The following is a 6,904-nucleotide window of genomic DNA, read 5'->3' as shown; positions in this document are numbered from 1 at the left end:
CCTACTGAATCTAGTGTGTTTCATTTGCAGTGTCCAAAGTGCGAGGACCCTACAGGTTCCTGCGCCCTCGGCGAGACGCCACACTTGTTCCTTCTCATCCTAACACAGGATTTTAAAACGCGCATAGTATGTTCCTAGAATCCTCTTTTCTATCCGGGAGGGTGGGGTTTTTTGAACATGCTGTCGACTAATTTGGAAATTTGGATTGCTATATTTGGATAAAAGGTACTAGTACCATGGTCAACACTGACGTGAAGGAGGAAATTATTTCTAGATTTGGATATAGGGAATACATTGTGTTCTCATATTATTTTTCCTGCAGTGCATTCCTTGCTCTGCCAGAACACATGTACTCAAGATGCTCGGCCTTGCCATAACTGAATACACCAGTTTAATGGTCACAGTGAAGACAAGCCATGGATATAAGTTTCGAGTTGGGTTCATGAACCAAGAAGATCGCTGCTTTTTTTATGGCCGAACTTGGATAAACTTTCTCAAGTGTTACAGACTGAAAGTTGGCGCACGAATGTTGATGGAAATAGCAGAACCTGGTCTCATCTTCACTGCGATCTTCCACCCCGACGTCGTTCCAATTGTTCATCCATGTTAGTTTTGTATCTGGTTCTTGCTTCTTGCCTCGATTACTTCTTAATCCACCTATTCTGTCTAACTAATCACAATTTAACTTTAGAAGTAGCAACGAATCTCTCACGAAGATGCTACTTCTAACTAATATTTTCTTATAATTGGTGGCACGTGTAGGTTTTTTCAGAGTTAAGCAGGCTACTCGTTTGTTATTCTATAAGAACTCGGCTGTTACTCATGGCACTGAAGTTGACTTGGACGACATCCACAAGTTCCTACACTTTATTGATCGTCTTGAGGTCCTTGTGGGGCGTTTCAATGGTGGAAGGCCACGTGGGATATGTGTGCCACTGCTGCACTCGTTGAACAGGTCCAACTGTGTTGAGAAACTTATGGTACGAGCTGTTTTCTGTTATATATGTTGTTCATAAACTCTTGCTTACGCACAGTTTTACAGCTGTGATCTTCTTGAAATAGGAACTGCCCAGTTCTATTGTTCCTATACAGATGCCTGACCATGTCGGGTCAGACTTGCGCTTGGTCACAACATGATGTTTATGTCGACCTACTCCATTCCCCTTGGAGGTGAAAAGATACTTATTCATGGGTGGTCTCAAATAATGAAGGACCGTCCATCTTGGAGAATAGGACAGAAGATTATGTTCCTGCTTTTCCATGGCTCTAAAGCGAATATCCTGTTTATTGACCACATTGCGAGATGAAGCCACTTTCAAAAGGTTGTGGATGCGCGGGGTGGCGCCTGGGCCTTGTCCTGGGGCTTGGCGGCGTCACCCTTTGGTTAACTATAGGCAAAGTAGCACTGTTCGAGGCGTGCTTTGTACGGTTGAAACTGTATAAGTACTCATACTACTTTCAGCTATGGTTGTTAAGTGCCCCTGCTAGTTTCAGTTAAGGTTGTTAAGTACTCCTGCTGCTTTTACAGTCTGTCATGTTTCTTCAGTCCTGTCTTCCTCCAGCCGCCAAAACCAAACCAGCGCCGGCGGGGCCGCCTGCTTCCGCCTCCCACGGCTGGCTGCGCCTCAGTGCATGCATCGCCACCCCACCATCTCCTAAATCGTTAACGCCGACCTCCGAGGCCTCGCCGTCGTCCTCTGCGCACTTTGCTGCGCTCGCCACGGCGCCTCCCTCTCGCGTTGTCAACATGGTCAACAAACAAGAGGAATCGGCAGAGGATGACAGTAGGGTTCCACCATGTCCATGGCCGGACGCAAGGAAGTTCCTCATTTATATATATATATATACTCCATTGTCAGCGTATGGTAAAAGAAAATGCTTCCTGCTAGTGGTTTCCTGACATATGGGACCCACGATATTGTCAATGTATATAGTCAATAGACAAGAGAACATCACAAGATCGGCTGACACCTGGGACGTAGCTGCTCGAGTAGTATTTTTTTGTTATTGTTGAGACGGAGCAGGGTTTCAACTAGGCTGTGGCCTGTCTAGCCCAGGTTTATATTTTATGTTCACCACATGACCAGCCCAACTATTTTCTTTTGTGATACTGAGCCCAGTTTATTTTTTCTGAAGAATACCCAATCCAGGCCTACTTATTTTTCTATGCCTTGATGGGCTGCAACTCTTTCAAGACGCCCGCAAATCTTGGAAGTAATATGAAATGGGTTGTAAATATAAAAACAGATGACAAATTGGCAATTAATTTATAATTTCTTTTTTTTCTTCACATTTTTAGATTCCAATTTCACTGGGCTTTAACCTAATTTAAATATATCTTCAAAGTACTTTAAATCTGGCTCGACATTTCGGTATTAAAAATAGTTTGGAACCCACAGAAATATGCGAAATTTCGTTTAAATTTTTAACCCTGGCCCTGGCCAACAAAAAAATGGACTGCAATATATTGCATAAGAAGTTGCAATGAGCTATATATAAATTATAAAAAAATAGGGAATGGTCTGACTTGTGGGCCTATTAAGTTGACACGTATGCAAGAATTTTTTTACTTATTATATACGACAACAAATGATTCTAGCAGACGTAACCATTGGATGTCAATCGAATGGCCGTTGTGTTTCTTCAATCTCTGATCTTCTTGCTCCAGCCGCCAAATCGAGCGCCGGCGGGACCGCCTGCTCCCGCCTCCCGTGGCCGGCTGTGCTGCCGCATAGGCCTCATCGCCCCTACTACTCCCACCGCTGGCCAGGCCATCCCTCTACCCACCCACATCCCTCCACTGTTGTGGCTTTGCCGCCTCCGGGTCATTCCCTTCCTGGGTCTCGCCGTCGTCCATCGCGCTGGTGTTCTCGGCATGGCGTGGTCAACGTTGTCAACAAATGACAACATCGGAAGAGGGACGTACATGGAGAGGCTGACAGTTGGGACCCACATGGTCCATGGCTGCACGCAAGCAACTACTACCTCCTTATTACGCCAAAAAGAATGAATACTCCCGCTGACAGCTCGGACCCACCAGCTATATCTTCGCACGCAAGGAAGTGCCTCCTTATGACGCACAAAAAATGAATACCCCCTACTAGCTGGGACCCACCATAGTGGGAGGCTGACTTGTGGTCCTACTAAATTGATGCGGACGGAGGGCTTTGTCGACTTAGTCAACAAACGATTCTATCAACAGTGACCGTTGGATTGTTAACATCCAACGGTCGTCCTGCTTCTTCAAGCTCTGATTTTCTTGCTGTAGCCATCCAAACCACTGCGTGCTCTTGACTCCCGTCGCCGGCTGTGCTGCCACGGAGGCCTCACCGCCCCCTACTACTCCCACCGCTGGCCAGGCCCTATGGCGATGGCAGCCTCACACCGCAGCCGAACCAGTGAACCCTCGTACTCCTCTCCGCGTGGGCATCGGCTGCCGCGTCTTCCCCGGCTCCGCGTCGTTCCCTTCCTAGGCCTCGTTGTCGTCCACCGCCTTGGTGCTCTCGGCGCGGCGTGGTCAATGTGGTCAACGAACGACTTCCATCGGAAGAGTACTGTATGTTGAGAGGCTGACAGCTGGGTCCATGGCCGTAGCAAGGAAGTGCCTCCTTATTACGCGGAAAATAATGATTCCTCCACTTGACAGCAGGAACCCACCAGACATGCCACCGTATTTCATGAAGAAAACATTCCCCCCTGACTGCTGGGACCCACCAGCTACATCTTCGCACGCAAGGAAGTGCCTGACAGTCCGGACCCACCCGGTCAAAGCGTACGTAGCGTTGTCATTCTGGTCGCGAACGTGTATGTACATACTGGTCGATCGGTCTGTCTGCAGGCTGTAGCGATGAACCGTGGCCATGGAAGGAAGGGAACGTGTGGTAGTAGAGGCGCGCACGTGTCGTAGTAGAGGCACGCACGTAGCATGTACACGTATGTACAACGGCCAGGGTGCAAGAAAGTAAATACGGCCATGTACGTACATACGGGAGGGGTCTCGAACGCCTACTCATGCAGACGTATGGCCAGGGCTCGTGTACATGGGTGTGGCTGGGGTCAGAACAGAGAAACTGCATCGTCGACGTTGTCAGTGTCAAAACCGGCGGATCTCGGGTAGGGGGTCCCGAACTGTGCGTCTAAGGTTGATGGTAACAGGAGACGGGGGACATGATGTTTACCCAGGTTCGGGCCCTCTCAATGGAGGTAATACCCTACTTCTTTCTTGATTGATCTTGATGAATATGAGTATTACAAGAGTTGATCTACCTCGAGATCATAATGGCTAAAACCCTAAAAGTCTAGCCTGTATGACTATGATTATGATCGCCTCTACGGACTAAGCCCTCCGGTTTATATAGACACCGGAGGGGACTAGGGTTGTACAAAGTCGGTTACATAGAAAGGAATCTTCATATCAGGGCGCCAAGCTTGCCTTCCACGCCAAGGAGAGTCCCATCAGGACACAGGAGAGAGTCTTCGGTCTTGTATCTTCACAGCCCATCAGTCCGGCCCACGTACCATAGTCCGGACGCCCGAGGACCCCTTAATCCAGGACTCCCCCAGTAGCCCCTGAACCAGGCTTCAATGACGAGGTGTCCGGTGCCCAGATTGTCTTCGGCATTGCAAGGCGGGTTCCTTCTCCGAATACTTCAAAGTACCTGACTTAAAGAGCAGTATTCGGCTTTCCATTTAATGTAATGCCCATCGGCTTCCATGCCTTCATGACTTCAGCTTCCACGTGTCGAGCGAATACGAGAGGTCGGGGTATTTTGGCACATATCACCCTGACCATATAAGAAAAGCGTCTATTTAAAGAGATTGGGATATTCAGATCCATTCCACACCAAGCGAGGGATCCACAGAGCTCGCTAGGAGAAACCATTCCAACATGGCTAGCGCTCCTAGCTCTTCCTCCCGTCCCCACGGCCCCAAAAAAGGCAATTGGGAGAAATGTTCCGTATCCCACGGTCGGCTAGTGAAGCTGCAGACACAGGGATTTCTTCCCCCCGCGGATCTAGTCCCCGTTCGAGCAGGATTGATTTCCTTCAACGGCGGGGCTCAGGCGGAGAATTTCCCCAATCCATCCAGGGGGAACGAGTGTGCTTCGTTCCCTACTTGTTGAGAGGCGTTGAATTTCCAATCCACACGTTCCTCCGAGGACTTCTGGAGTATCATGGCCTCCAACTGCACAATTTCACTCCTGCCTCCATCCTGCACATCACGGGTTACGTTGCTCTTTGTGAGCTATTCCTGGGTTGTGAGGCCCATTTTGAATTGTGGAGGAAGCTATTCTGCCTCGTCCCTCGTAACCAAGAGGGATCAATATTTGAAGTGGGTGGAGCTGAGATATGGCGCATCGCCGGGACCAGATACCTGTCCGGCGCTGAAGAAGGCATCCGAAGAGTGGCCTTCCGAATGGTTTTATATCGAGGACGCCACCCTTCCCGACCCAGTCCGAATGGGTCTTCCTGAAATTACAAGTGTTCTGTTGAAGAAATGCCACAGCTGGCGCCCTCGGAGCCTCAAGGAGGAAGATAGCGCGGAAGTCCGTCAATTGATGAGCAAGATAAAGATGCTTGCCCAGTCCGGATTATCAATAGTCGAGGTAATGGCGACTTCCATAGTACGAGGGGTTCATCCACTCCAATACAGAGGGCTTCCCATGTGGCACTATAATGGGGAAGATGACGCCTCCCGCTTTAGTCGAAAGGGTCCGGACACCCCCGCCGCTTTGGCAAAATATTGGCCGAACTATTCAAAGGGGAGAAAGAGGAATTCATTCGTATTAAGCGCCAAGATGGATTTTCCATGTACAATCCTCCTAGCTGGGCGAGTTCCAATCCCACTACTCTACTCAATCTACTCCCTGAGTCACTTTTAATGAACATTAATCCGTCCATTTGTAACAGGAATGGCGAAAGATCACCAAGGGGCTCCACAGCCCCGCCCCACAGCCAGAGGACCACAACCGGGACCTTGACCCCGGATTCGAAGAGGATCCGGACATATTCATGGAGCTCAAGGAGGGGGTGTTCTACTAGGAGAGCTATGATGGCACGAAAGTGGCCATCACCGCCGACTATCCCGGTCTTCTCCCTGCCTCACACGTAAGTAATCAGGAGACATCTCCTCTGAAAGAGCTTCCTCTTTCTGCCTCACCCACCACACTGTCTCATGCTCCAAAGGGGAGGCGTTCGGCGCACCATGCTACACCAGAGGCAACTCCAAAGAGAGCGGCGCCCATGCCGGGCAAGCCTTCAAAGAGGAAGGAAAACGAAGACACGACCGAGCCTTCATCAAAGAGGTATGGCTTTGTAAATATGCCCCTTGGCAGTCACATCCAACTGTGACATTGTTCATTTGTGCCTTATCAGGAAAAGCGTTCGCCGGACTATGTCCGGGGGTCCTGCCGGTCACACTCCCAACAGCCAGGTTCCAGACCCTACCATAAAGACGTGGGCTGATACGGGAGTGACGCCGGATTGTCCTTTGGTAGAGGATTCGGATGATGTATCCGTCACAAACTCGGAAGTGGAGAGCGCCATGAATCATCGGCGCCGGAGGGCCGTTCTACGCGACCCCGGCTTTACAAAAGAGGCATTCAATGCCTTCAGCTCGACTGATGCATACATCCGAGCTGCTCGAGACGGGCTTACCAGCGCCACATGCCAGCATTTGAAAGATATGTGGGTAAGTTTACATTGTCCAAATATGATAATTATATACCAGTAGCCCCCGAGACTTGAAGTAGTTGATACAACTGATTTAAGGATCATTGTATAACCAGGTGCTTACGGAGAAGAACAACCTGTTGTCTCAAGAACTGGAAAAGTGTCGGACCGAGCTAAATGCCGCTACCGTAAAACTGGAAAAATCCAAGAAGGCATCGCCTGCTAATATTCCC

Source organism: Triticum aestivum, chromosome 3D, assembly GCF_018294505.1.
Source record: "Triticum aestivum cultivar Chinese Spring chromosome 3D, IWGSC CS RefSeq v2.1, whole genome shotgun sequence".
Taxonomy (NCBI): Eukaryota; Viridiplantae; Streptophyta; class Magnoliopsida; order Poales; family Poaceae; genus Triticum; species Triticum aestivum.
This window is presented reverse-complemented; position numbering follows the sequence as displayed.